At 46.5% G+C, this 21,199-nt stretch overlaps 1 long non-coding RNA gene across 1 annotated transcript; it reads left to right on the top strand.

Annotated features, from left to right (window-relative positions):
* The first annotated feature begins 4,833 nt into the window (after positions 1–4,833).
* On the top strand, positions 4,834–10,146 carry LOC103260694. Its single transcript, XR_504306.2, has 3 exons — positions 4,834–5,088; positions 7,610–7,713; positions 10,110–10,146. It is a non-coding gene; the product is annotated as an uncharacterized LOC103260694 (long non-coding RNA).
* Positions 10,147–21,199: the final 11,053 nt, after the last annotated feature.

Raw genomic sequence — 21,199 nt, 5'->3', positions numbered from 1 at the left:
GGGTGATAAACATACACCCCACGGTCCCTAACCCTTATACCCTCCTCACCGGCCTGGCCCCAGGCAAGTTTTGGTACACGGTATTGGATTTAGAAGACACCTTTTTCAGCTTACTGTTGGCCCCATGGAGTCAGGACATCTTCGCCTTTGAGTGGCTGGACCCGGAAAGAGGAATCAGTGGGCAACTCACCTGGACCCGGCTTCCCCAAGGATTCAAAAACTCTCCCACCATCTTTGATGAAGCCTTACATGAAGACCTGGGTGAGTTCCGTAACACACACCCCACCCTAACCCTGTTGCAGTACATGGATAATATTCTGCTAGCTGCAGAAAATTGGGACGCGTGCCTGCAAGGCACCAGAGATTTGCTGCAAACACTAGGTGCTCTGGGTTATCGAGCCTCGGCCAAAAAAGCTTAGATCTGCAAAACTGAAGTAAGTTACCTGGGCTACAAACTGAAAGACGGGCAGAGATGGCTATCAGACACCCGGAAGGAGACGGTACTGAGAATTCCACAACCACAGAATGTACAACAGGTACGTGAGTTCTTAGGATCGGCTGGCTTCTGCCACCTATGGATTCCTGGGTTTGTTGAGCTCTCCCGGCCATTATATGAGGCCACCAAAAATAAATCCGACCTCATATGGACAGAGGACATGAACAGATCTTTCAAAACTCTCAAACAAGCCCTGGTGTCAGTCCCAGCTTTGGGACTGCCAGATCTGACTAAACCCTTTTTCTTGTTTGTTGATGAGTCTAAGGGAATAGCCAAAGGAGTGCTGTTGCAGCAAATAGGGCCATGGAAGAGACCAGTGGCATACCTGTCAAAGAAGTTAGACTCCGTGACTGCCAGGTGGCCCCCATGCCGATGGATCATCATGGCAGTTGCCACTATGGTCAAGGACGCTGACAAAATCGCCATGGGAAAAGAACTTCATGTCACCACTCCTCATGCTGTGGAGGGAGTTCTAAAACAACCACCCGACAGATGGATAAGTCATGCCCAGCTAACTCATTATCAAAGTCTCCTTTTAAACCCAGCCAGAATCTTGTTTCAGGCTCCGGCTACTCTGAATTCAGCCATCCTGCTACCTGACCCGGACAGGGAAGGCCCCCTGCACTACTGCCAGGACATCCTGGCTCAGGTTCACAGAATATGGGAAGACCTGAACCAGAAAAATGGAAGAATTAATATGCCATGCAAACATGGTTATGCCCAACGGTCGACAAATGATCGGACAAATTGTAAATCAATGTCAGGCTTGTCAGGTTGTCAACGCAACCAATCCCAAACAAAACCCAGGGACCAGACTTTGAGGAAACTGGCCAGGAGCGTACTGGGAAGTGGACTTCACTGAGGTGAGACCAGAAAAGTACGGATACAAGTACTTACTAGTGTTTATAGACACCTTTTCAGGGTGGACGGAGGCATTCCCCACCAAGAATGAAACCGTACAGGTGATGGCCAAGAAACTCCTGGAAGATCTGATGCCCAGGTATGGCTTCCTGGTCCAGATCGGGTCGGACAACAGCCCCAGCTTCATCTCTTAGGTAATACAGGGAGTAGCTTAGGCCCTGGGGGTGGATTGGAAATTGCATTGTGCATACAAGCCCCAGAGCTCAGGACAGGTAGAAAGAATGAATAGAATCCTAAAAAATACCTTAACTAAATTAGTTCAGGAGACTGGTAGGGACTGGGTGACTCTCCTTCCCTTTGTGCTATATAGGGTGCACAACTCACCCTATAAGCTAGGGTTTCTCCTTTTGAAATCATGTTTGGCATGCCTCCACCAGTCATACCTAACTTAAGAACAGAACTATTAATAGATATAGATGATCAAAAACTCCTTTTTCCCCTCCAAACTCTGCAAAGGGTCCACGAGCATGTGTGGCCCAGACTGAAAGCCCTTTATGAGACTGGACCACCACTGACTCCCCACAACTACCAACCGGGGGACTGGGTATATGTCCAGCAACATCAGCACGAGACTCTGCAGCCGCGATGCAAAGGACCATACTTTGTGATCCTGTTCATCCCCACTGCCTTCAAGGTGGAAGGTATCGCGTCTTGGATATACCACACCCATGTCAAATTTGCTGACACCCCTGCTATGCTGAAAGACTACACACCTGAATGGAGCAGCCGACTGGGCAAGGACAATCCTCTAAAGCTAAGACTGTGTTGCACTTCTTCTCCTTCTGCTTCTTCGTGACGGGGATGGGATTCCTTTGGGCAGTCCCTAATCCTCACCAACCTCTAAACTTAACATGGCATTTGTTAACCCTCAGTTCAGGAATCAACAGAATAATTTTTCAAGCTTCCAACCTCGCTCCCCTCAACACTTGGTTCCCAACCCTCACCTGTGACCTAAAGGAAATGTACCAATACTCTGACTGGGCTGGCGCGGTAACCAAAGTAATTTCAAAGCTAGTCTATAACAAGCAGTATCAGTTTTATGCATGCCCCAGCCATGACCAGAACGAGGCATGTGCAGACCCCGGCCAATATTATTGCCCAACATGGGCCTGTGTCTCCACAGGCACTGTACCTTGGGTCCCTGCCAAAACCAATGACTTAATCACTATAAAAAGAAACCCCTCAGGTTATAAGAAGGGGCCCTGTCAGATTCAGGGTATGTTTGTGACACCCTCTCTCTCCTACCGTAACCCTTTCATGATAAACTTCACCCCGGCGGGGCACCGAGTTACAGACTGGACGGTCAGGAAAACGTGGGGAATCAGGTTATATGACGACCCTAGAACAGGATGGCGTGATCTAGGAAGTCTTTTCATGATTAGAACCATAATAGAGTATACCATAAACTTAGGTTAAGAGCATGCGCCCAATAAATATGTAATCGGCTTGTGGACAATAGCACAGCCATTTTAGTTTTCTGCTTTAAAACATAACCTGTAGCTGTTTAAAGTTTCAGTTATGGGAAAAACTGCAAAGCTCCAGTTCAAGCTTCAACCCCTTCCCTTGACCCACTTTCCCCTTAGCAACAACCAGTCAGGTGCCAGGGGAAAATCAGCTAAAGTTTCCAAATGTCTCTGCAACTTCCCCAGCTAGTGGGCCAAGGTCAGCCTGAATCAAGCTAGCCAATCCTCCACGATTAAGCTGACCCCCAGAGGTTACTACCCAATTAAATGGTAACAAGACTAGAAAGTCCCCCCAAACTCCTCCTCCCTTTGTGTAAAAACATAAAAGCTGTCTGCTTAAGGAAGTCAGGGCCTCTGGGTGTATTCTGCTGCATCGGTTGTCAACAGAGGTCCAGGCTCGAGCTTGCAAATAAAGACCTTCTTGAACTTTCATCGGAATTGGCTCTTGGTGGTCTCTCGGATTAAACTTTCGGCCACTACAATAGTAAGTGCCATATATGAAAAACCCACAGCTAACATATTGCTAAATGGACAGAAACATATTGCTAAATGGACAGAAACTGGAAACATTTTCCCTGAAAACAGGAACAAGACAAGTCTGTCCATTCTCACCCCTCAGAAAGGCAGATTTATTAAAGTGAAGATATATTGTGAAGGGCACAATGGGCTAAACAGCAGAGAGAATGTTTGCTATCTGCAAAGAGGCAGGGGCTACAGTGTTGTTTTTATAGGAGGGATGTTAGGGTTTAGTGTGCCAGGAATTGTCTTTGGGGAAAGTCTCCAAAAGAAAATTTCCAGAGATTCCTGAAAAGTCGGTTGATTATGGTGTTTGGTTTCTTTAAGATTTGATTAGTAAACAGCATTAGTTAACTAGCACCAAAGGATTAACTGCTTTTTGTTTACTGCAAATGTTTTACAGCTGGCAAACCAGTTGCTCTTGCTGTTATCAGTAAGTTTCTTTGTCACATTTGTAACATCTCATCCTGGGATTTCCTTCCTGTGTTGTCCAGGTCCTCCTGACCCCCAGCTGTCCTCCTACCTCAGCCTCTCAAAGTACTGGGACTGCAGGCATGAGCCACAGAGCCCAGATGGGAAAATAATTTTTTGGGGGGAGGGAGGTTGGGAAGAGGGGAAAGGACTTTGCTCTGCTGCTCAGGCTGGAGTGTGCAGCGGTGCGACCACAGCGCATTGTAGCCTGGAGCTCCTGGGCTCAAGCCATCCTCTAGCCTCAGTCACTAAAGTAGGAAGACTACAGGTGCACCTCTCCACACCCGACTAATTTTTTTTTATATATATTGCACAGACTGGAGGGAAGAGTTTTGTTTTGTTTTGTTTGGGTTTTGGTTTTTTTTTGAGTTGGCGTATCACTCTATCTCCCAGGCTGTAGTACAGTGGCATGCTCATGTCCACCACAGCCTCGACCTACCGGGTTCAGGCGATCCTTCAGCCCCAGCCTTCTAAGTAGTTGAAACTACAGGCGGGCGCTACCAAGCCAGTCTAGTTTTTATGTTTTTGTCTTTTTTTTTTTTAAATTGAAGAGCCGAGGCCTCACCCATTTGCCCAGGCTGGTCTCGAACCCCTGGGCTCAGGCAATCCTCTAACGGCAGGACCAGCGCCAGGGAAGCACCCAGCAGGCAGGAAAAGCACAGCACGGCTCCGGGCATGCGTTAGGAGTCGTTGGTGTCTCCCCGAAGACGCGAAGGTAGCGAGGGTTTCCCTGTCGCTCGGTGCCTCACTGCTTCAGGCCGATGCAGCAGGTTGGAAATTGCCGGGTACAAGTGGCGCTCCTCCGCCACTGCGTCAGCGCGGCCAGTAGGGTGCGCTCTTCCCAGAGTTCCCCCCCCCCCCCCCCAACGGCGGTCAGCCTGCCTTGCGCCTGCGCAGGTTTTGTTTTCTTTTTTTCTCGGTGAACAGCCTGCGGCCCCTCGGACTAAGATGGCGGCCACCGGAGGCGCTGGTGAACTGCGGCTGATGCCGCGGGGTTGTGCCGGCGGTAAGTGGCCTGGAGCTCCCACGAGGGGTGCCGCTGGGCGTTGGATGTAGCCCGCGGCACCGTCGCCGCCTCGCAGACCGTCTCTCAAGGGCGGGTTGTGCATCTCGTGGAGCCGTCGGGACAGCCCCGTCCCCCAGTGAGGCCCAGAAAGGGGACGTGTCCAAGGCCACACAGCTTCTGAGCGATGGATGGCGGAGGAGACTCCAGACCGCTAGGTACCTACCACCTTCCTCCACCCCCCTTAAGCCCGCTTCACTCCCTTCTCCCTCTTTCCTGAGCCCTGCCTTCCAGTGTCGCCTCTCAGACATCTGTGACCAGTGGTAAGGGGACGAATGCAGGTGTGGGATCCTGACTGACCTCGTGAGCATTCGAAGTTTTAGTGTTAGTGGTGCTCTTGAAGTTTAAATGCGTTTTCTAAAAATATTATATTTGCGGAAGGATTTTTTTAGTTAACTCTTGCCTCCCCCTCTTGTTTCAGAAGATGTCTTTCTTTAAAGATTTAACCCACTCTTGAAAAAACAACATTAAACCCATCTCTGTCAAAAATGTGCTTCCTGTTCATTCATTCTGCTGACTTTTCCCTGGGCTGAAAGGACAGAAATAGTGCTCTCCCAGTGTGTTAACAAATTCCAGACTATTCACAGATTTAGGCAGTGAGGTCTAGATACAGGTGTTCTCACCCCAAACTCTGAATTTCGCTCATTTAGTAGGTAGCTGTTCTGCATCAATTCCTTAATACTCACGGTAGCAGCTTCTATTATTCAGAACTTACTATATGGCCTGGGAGCAAAAGAGGAATATTTACTGCTTGATCTGGCACAGATTTAAGCACTTGGCATGGATTATCTGGATCCATCATCTCAGTGTTGATGAGGTGGCTGCTAATATTAATCTCAATGTACAGATGATGTACTGAGGTCACCAGCTAGGAATGAGACAATCTCTCCCCTTGATGAGTTTGCAGTCTCTAAGGAAGAGGTATTAGCTAATAAGGATAAAGTCGTGAGTGCTGTAATAGAGTCAGATTTTAAAGTGGCGACAGACTTTACTGTGGTCAGCTCTGTTTGGGGCTAGCATGGAGAGTGGCAGTCAGGGCTTCCCAGTTGCTCATTTCTCATTCAGTGTCTCCATTGTGCTGGATCCTCAGTGCCAGGCCTTTAGTCTCTCCAGTAGACACTCCCTGTGGGTTACAGTCCCACAGTGCCGCAGTCCCACAGTGCCCCAGTAAAGTAGTCTTTTGCTTATAGATAGCTTTTGAAGATGACCAAAGATGGGAAATTTTTAGTTCATCTGAGTTCTATTTAATTAATACTCACCCTTTGTGACAAGGAAGATTCCCATTTTCTATGAAAAGAAATGTGATACTGTCCCTGTGTGTCTCTTCCTGCCTTTTTAAAGTGGAACCTAGAGGAAAAACTTTTAAAAAGTAAAGATCCCCTTTGTGTGATCAATCACAAATGACTCCTGTGCTTAAAGTTTTCAGTGGGTCCTGTGAAATGAAAGTTGTAGTGGATAGCAATAATATGTTATAGTAAGCTGGACTTTAAGTAGCTTGCATTAGGACTCTAAATATTTTCATTTCTAAAGCCTCTTTTTACTTTTTCCAATCGTAATTTCTTTTCTCCTTTTGTTTTTAATTTGTCAAAGTTATGAAAAATAGCCAATTGGGTTTTTCTATGAGTGAAATAAAATACAACACTGGGTTAATATACGTTCAATCAAAAGGCAGACAATAGTACACTTTCTGTTAGGCTTTTTGAAGTATTGAAATACTTCAAAAGTATTGAAACACTTCAAAAATAGATACTATAAGTTTCCCTCTAGAGGGGAACATGGTGGTAGGGGACAGGAAAGCAGGGAGACTTTTTACTTATACACTTCTCCAAAATGAACTTTCTAAAAATATAATATTTGCAGGAGGGTTTTTTAAGTTAACTCCTGTCTCCCCCTCATATGTTTCTTTAGATGTCTGCATTTAAAGATGTAACCCACTCTTGAAAATATAACATTAAACCCGTCTCTGTCAGTATGTGCTCCTATTTATTCATACTGCTGACTTTTCCCTGAGATGAAGGGACAAGAATAGCGGTCTCCCAGGTAATTTTTTAAAACATGGTTTCTTGTTATGCTACCTAGGCTAGTCTTGAATTCTTAGACTTAAGCCATTATTTTGCCTCGGCCTCCCAAAGTGCCCAGATTATATCTATTTTTTTTATCTTACCAATTTTGAAGCATGTGACTTTTATTATCTAAAAATAATTTTTTAACGAAGAAATAAAACTTAGAGTTTTTTCTTCCTTCATGGATGGCTAAGTGTATGGTTCTACAGATTATAAATCACTAGTGTAGGTTCAATTCTGTTTCTTACACCTGGATGTTCCACTGTCCTGTGTTCACCCATTGTCCAGTCTAGGATTTTTTTTTCTTTTCTTTTTCTTAAAGCAGGATTTATCGAGAGGAGAGAAAAGCTCCCACAGTGGGAGGGAACCTGAAGGGGTTGCCCAAGGTTAGGAATTTTAATTTGAGCTCTACCTGATTTTGAATTTTTTGTAGATGATGCTTGCCTAAGTAAGAGGAAATAATGTAGATGGAAAATAAAAAAGTCAGCTCTGGAGGTGTTTTTCTTTTGTTGGTTATGTTTAAGTTTTCCATGTCTTCTTTATATATGAGAAGTAGAAACTGGCTTTAAATGGTTAGATCTCTTAACATGTCATTCATTTTTTGTTTAAAATGTAGATTCTGTCAAAAGTTGAAGAATCCATATACCATAAAGAAACAGCTTCTGCATCAATTTGTACGAAGACTACTTTTCCCATTGCTTGTAGCCTTATCTAACACAGGTAAAATTTCACCTCTCTTAGAGCAAATTGTGTTTTAGAAATGAATAGAAGTAACTATGCTAAGATGTTGCAGATCCTAAAAGATAAGATTCTGTAAATTTCCTACTTAGAAGCCTATAAAAAGAAAGTATATAAAAGAAACCATTTTCTTTTTTTTTTTGAGATGGAGTCTCACTCCATCACCCAGGCTGGAGTGCAGTGTCAAGCTTACGGTCACCCCAGCGTCAACTTGCTGGACCAGGCAAGCCTTCCCCCTTAGCTTTCCAGGTTGCTAAAACTACAGGCGTGCACTACCATGCCCGGCTAATTTTTTTCATTTGATTGTAGAGATGTTGCCGAGGCTGGTCTTGAACCCACAGAGCTCAGGCAATCCTCTCACCTTGGCCTCTCAAAGTGCTGGGATTACAGGCTTGAACCACTGCGCCTGGCCTTCTTTCTTTTCTTTTTCTTTTCTTTTCTTTCTTTTTTTTGAGTCAGGATCTCTCTCTCTTTGCTGCCCAGGCTGGAGGACAGTGGAATGATCATGGCTCACCACAGCCTTGACCTCCTAGGCTCATGTGATCCTTCTGCCTCAGTCTCCTGAGTAAGTGGGGCTACAGAGGCCTGCCTCCACATCTCACTAATTTTTTATTTTTATTTTTGTAGCAGTGACGTCTTGCTGTATTGCCTTGGCTGGTCTCAAACTCCTAGGCTCAAGCGATCCTCCTGCCTCTGCCTCCCAAAGTGCTGAAATTATAGGCATGGCCAGAAAGCTAAGTAGCCTTCTAAATAAAAAAAATCGTTTTCAAGGACATTGTTTAATAGATGAATGAAACCTCAGTATCTTATATGATATGTCCACTGGAACATAAGAGTTGCACAGTAAATGATATCTGAAATGAAAATGTTCTGAAAAGAAGCTAAAAAAGTTTTTGGGCTGGGTTGGTGGTGAGAGGATTGCCTAAATCCACAGGTACGAGAACAACCTGGGCAACTTGGCGAGACCTCGTATCTACAATAAATCAAAAAAATTAGCCGGGTGTGGTAGTGCATGCCTGTAGTTCCGGCACTTGGAAGGCTGAGATAGAAGGATCACCTGAGCCCAGTGAGTCAATGCTGGGGTGGCCGTGAGCATGCCACTGCACTCCAGCCTGGGCGACAGAATGAGACTCCAACTCATAAAAAAAAAAAAAAAAAAGGTTTTGTATTTCAATGAAGCTTGTATATTTGTTAGCTTTCCTTATTTTTTATAAGAATATTCTTGTATATGAGTAAATTTCTTAACTTTCATTCAGACCTTAGGACATAGGATTTTGAAAATAGTTATTCCTTTTTTTGTTAATCACTATGATTTGTTATCACTGCTTGTTGCTTGATGTGAATTGTTGGGAGCCAACATCTATAGCTACATGGCTGAGGCCTGTAAAGGCCCATCTGGAGGATCGCCTCTGACATAGGATATCAGTTATACCTATAATATTGGCGTGTGATTAGTGACCAGTGTGCATACATGGCAGTAAAACTTATAAGTAAATATAAATATGCCTGATGGAAAGTGCATAGCAGAATTATTTTTCTCTGTCCTTCTAAGTTATACTTCTTTCTAGATATTTTTTACTTCTATTTCCTGGTAGACTGGTTAGTCAGCTCTTGTTCCCAAAGGCAGTTTCTCCTAGGATTAAGATTAGAAACTAAATTACCATAATAGTTTTATTGCCCTGCCTCTAGCCAGGCAGGACCGCTTTTCTAGTTTCCTTACATGCCGAAACTCCGTTTGCTTCAGCCCGAGGTCATTGTCATGGTAACCGTGCAGCCCATTATCCAAGAGTGTGACAGCTACTATTTGATTTTTAGAATAGACTTGTTTGAATAAAACATACATTTAAGACAATACAATTTCCATCAAAAAGATGTAACAGTAATAAGCATTCATAGAAAACTTTTAAGTTTTGTTTAAGCTTTTAAGTTTCCTTTTCTCAGATTATGACTTTAGTTCCTGTTCCTGTAGGCCAATTTTAAGATCCTTTGATTAGTATACCGAAATTTTCCCAACGGTGCTGTTTTTGCTTCTAATATGACAATAGGAAATTTTACACGTAGCCATGTATTAATGTACTAGGAAAAAAGATTTAAGTTTTGGGTTAAAGTCCAATCACTAGATCATATAAAAATTAAAGTTTAGGTTTATGAAACTCATATAAGTCATGGTAAGGAATAAGATTTGAATTAATTGTTATAGAATTACAGGGCACTATGTTGAGTCATAATAGGTTAATGGAATAAATAAAAATTAAGTCATTTAAGTAAACTTATAGATTATAGTGTTAAGTTGATAATATCAACCTTTAAAAAATATTAGGCGTCAGTGAACTTGGATTGAACCTAGAGTTAACTTAGAAAGTTTTTGTATTAATCAGGGTTTAGAACAAAGAGTATAATATGAATGATTCATTGAACACTATGGAAGACATTTTGAACAATTGAAATTGTGCACCTGTGACCTTGATGTGAGTTTTGTGAAGCACGTCAGGCATCATGGAGTTCGAATTGTCTGCTTGGAACTTGCAAGTCTTGTGATGGTCTTGTGATGCATAATTTGTAAACCTCAATATACATCATGGAATTTGTACGCCCCCAGTAAATAATTATCACACTGCTGGAGAGTATAGAAAATGGTATATAAGTTGGAAAAGATTTGAATAAAATTGGCTTCAGTCCTGATCAGACTGTTCCCAGAAGAACTGCCTCCGAGTGGTCTCTTCTCGCTGTCTCCTGATTCTCCAGTGCGGGTCCTAACCCTTCCCTCCAAGGTCGGAGTGGGTCTCCGACAGTGAATTTGTGTCTGACTTCTGGGAAGCTGATGTGGGTGACACATAGACTGCTTGGCACAATGAGGCATGGGTCCCTGTTCATTGCTGGCAGCTGAACAAGGGCACTGAGAATGGCTGCACACCTGCCTGCTTGGGATAGCAGTGTGTCTCAACATAAATCAGTAGAGGATTATGGTGTGGCAAAAAAAAAAAAAAAAGTAAGACTGTGTTGGTACTATGCCTTTCTGTCCGCAAATGCTCTATTATTTGGCACACCACTGATGACAGCCTCCAGTCACATCCAGCAAAAGTCCCCTAAAGAAGGACCAGCGACCACTCTTGAGTTTACATATCAGAAGATTAAGGAGACATCACGCTAGAAATGGCCTCACTCCTTCCCCAGGCCAGTGTGATCAGTGGCCATTGCTAGAACCCAGTCCTTTCCTTTTTGGCACCATCCTCCACAGCGACGGTGTTTCCTGGCCTCCAAGGGTATAGGACTTTGCAGGAATCATAAGAGTAAGGGGTAATTGGGTATTCACTCTCAACTCTATTTGAAAATGTCCATGACTTCACTGCTGCAGAATTATATCTTCCTATCTCAATAACCTAGGCACCAGCATGCATAGTGTGGGGTCCAGTGAGTCTGTGCCCTCCTGCTGAGTATACCTGTATGTAAGTGGTGTAATGTGTATGTTTGCACACATACTCACAAAGTATTTCAGAACTAAGGGAATCTTGAAGCCAACCCCTCACTGCACCCCGGCATGGGCTTCTGTCAGCCCTGATAATGAGTGCCGCTTAGTACCTGGGGCCAAGGTCCCTGCTTACAGGATGAGAACTCTTTGGCAAAGGCTGCCTGCTGGACAGGAAGTCTGGATGCCCTGCCATTGTGGTGACCTGCAATTCTGACCATTCCGGTTGGGCCTGAGGACACCTGCAGAGATCACGGCATTTCTGCATGTTTGGTTTCCAGATCTACTGCAGATTGAACTTAAGGGAGAGAAACAGACTTCTAGAGGAAACGGGTTAAGAAGGAAGAAGTGACAGTAATAGGGAAGACAGAAATTTGAGCAGACTGTGAAGCTCCAGATACCCTGTTTCGGGGGGGGGGGATTAGTGCCAAAAGCAGCTGAATGCACATCTTAGTCCCTAAGGGCCTCCCATATCATAGCTCAGTGTGATTATATTCAAAACGATGACCATGTCCCTCACACATAAACTAAACCCAGTTCAGAAGAAGGCAAGAATTTGTACATGAAACACTTTAGAACAGTTTGTGTTGCAAATTATAGGCGGGAACCAGTTTCTTCATATTAAAAACAGCCAACCTTACACTATCCAGAGGATGTAGCTAACTAAAACAATACATACCTCCTGGTTGAGGTTTTGTGTTCTGGGAGCTTCTTGTTTTCAGAGAGTTTTCACAGCTTTGTAAGTGACTTTCATGCTATAGTGCTTTGCATATAATGCATGAGCACTGGAAGAACCAAGTCTCCGACGTGTTGAATGAAACTCATGGCTAGAATACAGGTCAAATACCGCTACCATAGAAAAAACTGAAACATATCTGTGTTCTCTAAGCCTTGTTGGTTGCCCATTTATTCAAGTAATAGTCATTACAACAAAATTGGAGTCTAATAAAAAGACCCTCGATGCTCTCCACAAGTTGGGTGTGACACAGTTTAACCTGTAAAGACTGATTCTCACTGTATTTCTGCAGTTCTTTGCTTCAAGAAGAACAAACCCTTTGTAGACCTAGTACCAGCCTGGAGAGCTGGTTAGTTGTTGGTAGGAGGATTAGGAATTCAGAAGCAGAGGACACGCAGGATTGTGTGATGATTCCTCACTAGAAGGTATGGTATCTAGTGCCTCTTGACCTTAATCTGTGTTGTAGCCATCAACTAAAGAGCTGCTTCCTTCTGTAGTGACATGTACACATCTTAAGCCCTGGAAAGAAGATACGATTCATTTCTCATTGATCACTGGACACTGTGGTAATTCAACTCTGATCTGCTGACCCTGTGTTAGTTGAACCCAGAGCCCAGTGACTAGAATTGTCTCTTTTTCCATGTGTGGAATTCCTGAGTGGCATCATGCTAGCGTTCATATCTAGCGTTCATATCCTGGCAGAATACTGGAGAATGCCTTCAGCTACAGTCATCCCAGAGTGAATGTTCACAGTAGGTGACCTCCCAGAGGGAAGAGAGGTGGGAACCTCACCCCCATCCCTGCCAGCCACCAGACTGTGTGGCACGTGGCCATTGTGCCATCCTTGACACGCCTGCAATGAGGGCAGGGTCTGCCGGCTGAAGAAGCTATTCTCTCCAATGCCTCGCATCACACACAACACAGCAACAGCAGGAGAGGAAGATTCCTCCTGAGTCCCAAGTTGTTTTCATCTCTGTGTGTATGCCCATGCATGTGTATGAGTACGTGTGTGCCCACAGGTCCATATGCATGTGTACACCTTGCCTGGAAATATATGTGAGTATGTGCATGTCTGTGTGTTGGGCTAGTCCAGGAAAGCTGGATTCATATGTGGACTCTGGAGAGCCAACTCACAGATGCATCAGCTGAGCAGCAATGGCTGTAGCCCCACAACCAGCAAAGGACAGTGCTCTTTGGAGTTAATCGGGCTTCCTCCCTGAGTACCCAGGACTTTTATGTGTCCAGTGCACTCTGGGGTATCCAGGTCACATTTTGGAACACACTGAAGTTGAGACAAGTCCTGCCACTTACTACCCATCGAGAGTAAAGGACCTGATAGCTCCGTGGATTTGCTTAAGGTCTCCTGGCTGTTGGGAACCCACGTTTCACCCAGACTTGGCTACTGTCCCCCAAAAAGGAAGTCTGTTTAGTGACTCAAAGTCCATATAGAACATTCTAGGAGACCCCAAGGATGCCTTGCATTTCAAGGGGATACAGTTAGATCATAGGCTGTGTTCTCCATCTTGGCACACAGACATGAGTGCTCAGCATGGGGCATCCTTCCAGGGTGGCACCATCTGTGACAGGGGTGTGGCCCTGAGAGGCTGTAGCTCTCTCTCCCCTTCACTCCCTGTTTCTCTCTTTCATATGTTCTCTATGATTTGTTCTCTCTCTCTCTCTCTCTCTCTCTCTCTCTCCCCCTCTCTTCCTGTCTCCCTCTCTTCCTCTTTTTCTCCCTCTCCCATATTTTTTTTCTTCCCCACCTGCTCTCTCTCTCTTCCTTCCCTCCCAGCTCTCTTTTCCAAGCTACAACAGTGAGGGTCACTTTTTATTGTCACAGCATGCAAGGCAGTACTGCCTTGCTTAAGGTCTCCTGGCTGCTGGCAACCCACGTTCCTGTCACACCATACACAGAGCCCCAGGTGTCCAGGGATCCCTGTGAGCCGCTGGCACAGCAGGCCTCCTTACCCCAGATTCATGGTGACTGGGAAGCTGAGGCACAGGATCACTGGAGATGGGCATTTGTGACTGACCTCTAACAGTTGACCATCATTCTCAGGTACCTTTCTGGGTATATTAGCCTTGAGACCTTGGGGGATCGTCAGGTGCCCTCGTGGGGGTGTCTGTGTGGCAGGTAGTGGTGGGTGGTGCAGTGAGTGTGTATGTGAGCCTGAATGTGAGTCTGTGTGTTAGCATGTGTGAGACTGTGAGTAAGCATGTCCCTATGTATGAGTGTGTGTGTGAAGCTATGTGAGCATATATGAGCCTATGTGGGAACCTATGTGTGAACCTGTGTGTAAGACTGTATGATTGTGTGCCTATGTGTGAGCTTGTCTGAGCCTGTTTGTGAGCATTGTGAGCTTTTGTGGGTGCCTATGTGTGAGGCTGTGTGAGTATGTGCCTTTGCGTGAGCCTGTATGAGCATATTACACCTATGTATGAGCATGTGTAAGCCTGTATGTGAACATATGTGAGTGTGTGTACAACACAGGAGGGAAATTCCTCATCAGGAAGAGGAATGACCTGGCCATCCTCCAAACAGCTAACTGCTCAACATGAAGTTGGCATGCATTGGGGAGGGTGGGTGCCATGGGTAGGAAACTGGGGCCCATGCCTGCATACCATGCTTTAAAACACAGCCCTGACCCCAGTGTAGGTCAGTCAGCCACCTCTTGTTCTTTCCCTCACCCAGGGGTCATACCTTGCCTCCACCCCACTTCCAATGACTTTAAATATCTCTTCCAACCCCACAGTATGTCCCTGCAAGGAACCTCACTACAACTTGAGTGATGTTTAAGCACCACTACTACTCTCCAAATAGCTTGGTTGTGTTCCATGCATGTATGTATGTGTGCACATGCATATGAGACCAGGCTGGAGGTTCAGTGAGGAAGGTCCCCATTCCTCGTCAAAAGTGTGGGTGATACCAGATCACACACTTCCATGGGAATACCACTGTCTTGAACAGAATCAGTTCCTTCTAAGTAAGAAGAGACATGATGGTGTGTTCTTAGGAGACCATTAGATGCACTGGATGTGATGAGCATTTAGCGACAGTGAGGGATAGGCACCCACTTGCACGCCAGCTCTCTTTCTTCATCTTTCTTACTCCTTTCGCTTCCAGGGAGAGAGGAACTCCATGCAAAGAGTTCATAGCAACAATCATGTCTGGAAACGGGGTCCTCTGGATCCCCAGTTCTCATGGTATGTTCACACCTGATAAGTGATTTAGTTTTTAGGAATGCACAGCACTAAGCATGGCCTGGAATTGGATCGATTCACTATCCCATTTCATGGTACACTGGGCCTGACGTGACGGACACCCAAGACAGCCAGTTAATTTACCTGGGAAAAAAATCACTTCAGGCCAGGTGGGGTGGCTCACACCTGTAATTCCAGCACTTCAGGAGGCTGAGGTGAAAGGATTGCCTGAGCCCAGGGGTCTGAGATAAAGCCTGGGCAACTTGGTGAGACCTCGTATCTACAACATATCAAAAATGTGCTGGGCATGGTAGTGAGTCCCTGTAGTTCTGATTACTCGGAAGACTGAGGTGGAAGGATCACCTGAGCACAGTGGGTCAAAGCTAGGGTGACCGTGAACGTGCCATCAAACTCCAGCCTGGGCGACAGAGAGATACTCTGACTCAAAAAAAAAAAAAAAATTACTTCAACCAGTTGCCTAGCAGAGGTTCAGTAGAACCACTCTGCTGATTAAATTAGGCATGGACACAGCTGCAGTGAGATCCTTTTAAGACCTTGAACTATAGTGTTTACATCAACACAAAACTAGTATTTGTTAATGAAGATGCAGGATGGCGACATTTCCAACAATAAGCTTCCAGTTGACTTCCTGTCTGGGTGAAGCGACCAACATCACTAGGCCTAGTGGCTGCCTTGTCCCCAAGCTCTCCCTTCCTGAGTAGAGGCAGGTTTTCTCTGAAAGAATGGACTATTCTCTGGGTCAGAATGCCTGGTTCTGGTGTTGAGTGAGTCTGTTTAAGCAAGTAACTTGTGTGCCCTCTACCTGGGACCTCATTTCTAAAATCGAGATCACATTGCGCCGGGCTCGGTGGCTCAGCCTGTAATCCCGTGCCTTTGGGAGGCTGAGGTGAGTGGATTGCCTGAGCCCGCGGGTTCGAGACCCGCCTGGGCAACTTGGCGAGCCCTCATCTCTACATAAATCAAAAATTGCCCAGGCATGGTAGCACGTGCCTGTAGTTCCAGCTACCTGGAAGGCTGAGGCGGAAGGATCGCCAGAGCCCAGCAGGTCGAGGCTGTGGTGGCCGGGAGCGGCCACTGCACTCCAGTCTGGGCGACAGAGTGAGACTCCAACTTAAAAAAAAAAAAATTTTTTAAAATAAAATAAAATCGAGATCATTTATGAACTTACCAAACTTGGGTTGATGAGAGGATCAAGCATGACATTGCGTGAATAGTGCACAATTCAGTGCCTGGCACTTAGGAAGTTCTTGGGAAATAAAACAGCTATTGTCAACAGTATTACAAACTGGTGAAGTAATAAAACAGGCTTTGAAGGGAAATTTAGTGGCATCTAATCTTATTTCTAGAAATCTCTTTGAAGGAAGTATGATATATGTACAATACTTATAGTATAAGAGTGCTCACAGAGCCTTGTTTTTAATGGCAAAAATGTGGCAATGACCTAAATATTCGCTGACAGGTGACTGATGCTGTGTGACAGGCAGTTCCAAGCCCAACTGCCCGAAGTGAGATTACAGCCCCAAGTTCCTCTCGAGTCCTGTTCTCAAGTCGCCTTTCATGTCTTCACTGCAGCACACCTTTTGTTGGACATTGATACCTGGATCTGGAGGAAGGTAAGCCTAAATCTTTGTGCCTCTGCTCTTGACCCCATAGTTGCAGGTGACCTTTATTACAGGGAGTAGTTCTACATTAGATACAGCCGCTCTGGCCAAGGCTCAAAATTCTTACTTCAGTTATGGAAGGCATTCATCAGGTGTAGAGGCTTCTTATCAGGTAGAGGAGCTCTTCATGAGGTGCAGAAGCTCATCATCAGAGTATGACCTCTTGATCTAATGGGGGATCTCTTCATCAGATGCAGGAACATTTCCTCAGTTGCAGAAGCTCTCCCTTAGGCTCTAGGACTCTACCTAAGGAAAGACAGCACCCCCTCAGGTGCAGGGGCTCTCCCTGTGGTGCAGGTGTTCTCTCTTAGGTACAGAGCTCTCCCTAAGGTATAGGGCTCTCCCTCAGTTATAGTAGCTTTGCCTCAGATTCAGCACTCTTACCCAGGTACAGGTTCTCCCTCAGTTGCAGGAGCTCTTTGTCATATGCTGGAATCTGTCTCAGGTCAGGGGCTCTCCCTCGGGTGTAGGGAATTCCCTCAGGTGCAAGGCAGTTCCCCAAGAGCAGGAGCTCTTCATAAGATGCCAGAGTTTCTCTTGTGCAGGGGCTCATCATTAGGTGTGTGGGCTTTCCCTTAGTAGCAGGGGCTCTTCCCCAGGTGTAGGGCATCTTCTATGTTCAGGGGCTCTCCCTAAGGTGCAGGAGCTTTCTCAAGTACAGGAGTTTTTCATTAGGTGGAGGGCTCTCCCTTAAGTGCAAGAGTTCTTCATCCCTCAGGTGTAGGAGCTCTCACTTAGGTGCAGAGCCGCTTCATCAGGTACTGAGCTCCCCCTCAGATTCAGGGTCTCTCAGCTGCAGGCATTCTCTCTATTTAAGCATTCTTACATAGGAGCAGAAGCTCTGCCTTGTGTGCAAGAACTTTTCATCAGATGTCGGGCTGTCTCTTAGATACAGAGGGTCTTTATCAAGTGCTGGACTCTTTTTCAGGTTCAGGGCTCTCCCTAAGTACAGGGCTCCATCTCACACTGAGGGCTCTTCCTCAGTTGCAGGGATCTCTCTCAGATAGAGGGGCTTATCCTCAGGTGTAGGGGCTGTCCTTCAGCATCAGGGCTGTAACTTAGATACAGGGTTCTCTTTGAGGTGCAGGTGTCTGCCTCGAGGGCAGGACTCTTTTTCAGGCACAGGGCCCTCCCTTAGATGCATGGATTTTCCCTGCAGTGAGTAGTTCTCCCTCAGATGCTGGAGCTCTTCACAAGGTACATGGTTCTCCCATAGGTGGAGAGAGTCTGTCATACACAGGGACATTTTTTTAGGTGTAGGGATCTCACCTAGATTCAGGGACTCTCCATAGTGGTAGGAGCTTTCCCAGGTTCTGGAATTCTTCATCAGCCTCAAGACTTCTCCACGTTCAGGTGCTATTCATCAGGTGCAGGGGCTCTCCTCCAGATTCAGGGCCCTCCTCCAGATGCTGAACTTTTCCTCAGGTACAAGAATCTCCTTCATGTTCAGGGCTCCTCCTCAGGTGCAAGGATCAGGAACTCTCCCTCAGGTGTAGGAGCTCCTATCACATTCAGCATTTTGGGTACAGGAACTCTCCCTCAGGTGAAGGAGCTCCTATCACATTCAGCATTTTTACTCAAGTGCAGAGCTCTCCTCAGGCGCAGGATTTTCCCTGAGGTTTCTAGCTTTCCTTCTGGTGCAGGGATCTCCCTCAGGTAGCAGCTTCCACAGATGTAGCAGCTCTCTCTCGGTCACCTCAATTAGGTGCAGGGTCCTCTTTCAGTTTTAGGGCTTTTCATTGGGTGGAGGGCTCTATCTAAGGTGTGGAAATCTTGCTCCGATTTAAGGTTCTTCCATCAGGTGCAGGGCTCTCCCTCCAGTTTAGTTCTCAGGTGCATGGGTCTCTCAGTGGCAGACGGTTTCTCTTAAGTGCATGGGGCTCTTCTTCCATTGTTGGGATCCTAGCTTAGGTGCAAGCATCTTACTTCAGTGTAGTGGCTCTCCCCCAGGTGTGGGAACTCTCCCCCAGGTGCATGGCTCTCCCTCAGGTGCAAGACTCTCCTTGAGGTTCAGAATTCTTCATAAGGTTCCAGGTTCTTCCTCAAACGCAGGGAGGCTCCCTCGGGTGGAGGGAGATGCCCTCATATGCAGGGGCATTTTTTCAGGTTCAGGGGTCTACCCTATATTAGGGACTCTTACAGTGCAGGGGCTCTTCATCAGGCACAGAGTTCTTTCCCAGGTGTAGGGACTTTTCATCACATGGTGGACTCTGTCTCAGGGGCAGGGTACTTCCTTAGGTTCAAGGGCTCTCCCTCAAGTGTAGATGGTCTCCATGATGTGCCAGGACACTTCTTCAGGTATAAAGCTGTACCTTAGGTTGTGGTTCTCCTTCCCATGGTCAGGAGCACTTCCCCAGGGGCCGGGGCTCTCCCAGGTACAGGTGCTCTTGAAAAGGTGCAGGACACTTCTCCAGGTAAATGGCTCTTCATTAGGTGCTTGGTTTTGCCTTTGGTTCAGGGGCTCTTCTGGATTCTGCCTCAGTTGCAGGGTTATATCTCAGGTACAGGGATCTTTCTTGTGTTCATGGCTCTTTCTCAGGGGCAGGCTTCTTCCTTAGATGCAGGAGTTCTCAGTCATGTGCCGGGGCACTTCTTCAGGTGCAGCATTGTCCTTTAGGTTGAAGGGCTCTTTCCTATGTTCAGGAGCACTTAACCAGAGGCCAGGACTCTTCAGGTGTAGAGACTCTTCAAACGGTTCAAGGCACTTGTCCAGGTACAGGGACTCTTCATCAGGTGCTTGACTCTTCCTTAGGTGTAGGAATCCTCTCTAGGGAGAGAAGGAACTCCCTGAGTTGCAGTGCTTCTCTCTCAAGATTCAACACTGCTACTCAGACGTAGGAGACTTTACTTATGTTCAGGGACCCTTCATTAAGTTCTGGGCTCTTGCTCAGGTTTGACTTTCCCTATTGTTCAGGGCTTCATCATCAGGGGATGGGCTTTTTCTCAGGTGCATGGCTCTCCTCAGGTGCGTGGTTCTCCCTCAGGTGCACAGGCTCTCAACCAAGTGCTGGACTCTTCTCTGGTGCAATGACTTTCTCAGGTGCAGGCCTCTCCCAAATTTCAGGGCACTCCTCAGGCGCAAGGACTCTTCATAAGGTGCTGTTGTCTCCTAAGGATGTAGGAGCTCTTTTTCAGGTCTAGGGCTCTTAGGTGCAGGGACTTCTCCTCAGGAGCTGGGTCTCTCCTTAAGTGCAGTGCCTCTCTCTCAGGCGCAGGATGTTTCCCTCTGGTGCAGGGGTTCCTCATGGGGTGCTGGGCACTCCCTCAGGGGCAGGACCTCTTTCTCAGGTGCACAAATCTCCTTCAGGTACATGGGCTTTTCTTCAACTTCTTGGCTGTCCCTCAGGTGCAAGAGTCTCTTTGGTGTGCAGGGTTCTCCTTCAGATGCCAGGATCTTTATCAGGTTCAGGGCTTTCCCTCACGTGCAGGGCTCTCAGATTCAGGGCCCTTGCTCTGGTGCATGCCTCTTCCAGGGGCAAGTCTATCCGTCTGATGCATGAACTCTTTATAGGGTGCAGAGTTCTCTTTATATGCAGAGACAGTCCTCAGGTGAAGGGCTTTCCCTCATGTGCAGGAGTATTTCTTCAGTTACAGCGTCTTTCCTCAGGAAGAGGGTTTCTCGCAGTGCAGGGTCTCTTCATCAGGTACAGGGCCTCTTCCTCAGGTCCTGGATTCTCTTCCAGGCATTGTGACTCTCAGGTTCTGGGCCTCTTCTTCAGGTGCTGGTCTCTCTCTGAGCAGCAAAGACTCTTCTTCAGGTGCACGGCTCTCCCTTAGGTGCAGGGGCTTTCTCTCCCTGTTGCAGGGGCTCTTCATCATGCACTGGGCTCTCCCTCCAGTGCAGGGACTATTCATAAGGTACTGGGTTCTCTCTCAGATTCAGGGGCATGGTCTCAGATGGTGTACCTGTCCCTCATGTGCAGGAGCATTTATTCAGATGCAGACCTCTGCCCCAGGTGCAAAGGCTCTTCTGGATTTTTTTCTCAGTTGCAGGGCTTCATCTCAGGTACAGGACTCTTTCTCAGGTACATTGTTCTGTGTCAGGTGCAGGGTTCTCCCTTAGGTGCAGTGGCTCTCCCTCAAGTTTAGCACTTTTCCTTAGCTGCAGTGCTCTCTCTTATATGCTGGGACTCTCCTTCAGGTGGAAGCCTCTTCAATGTGGAGCCTCCCCGCCACAGGTGCAAGACTCTCCCTGAGGTTCAGAATTCTTCATAAGCTGGCATGTTCTTCCTCAGATTCAGGGGGCTCCCTCAGGTATAAGTGTTTCCCTTACATGTGGGGGCATTTCTTCAGGTGCAAGACTCTATCCCACGTGAAGGAACTCTTGAATGCAAGGCCTCTCTATCAGGTACAGGGCTCTTTTCCAGGTATAGGGGCTCTTCC

This window comes from Carlito syrichta, unplaced genomic scaffold (genome assembly GCF_000164805.1).
Source record: "Carlito syrichta isolate Samal-C Ts95f unplaced genomic scaffold, Tarsius_syrichta-2.0.1 Scaffold303303, whole genome shotgun sequence".
Classification (NCBI taxonomy): domain Eukaryota; kingdom Metazoa; phylum Chordata; class Mammalia; order Primates; family Tarsiidae; genus Carlito; species Carlito syrichta.
Note: the sequence above shows the minus strand (reverse complement) of the source record. Positions and strands in the feature narration are given on the sequence as shown.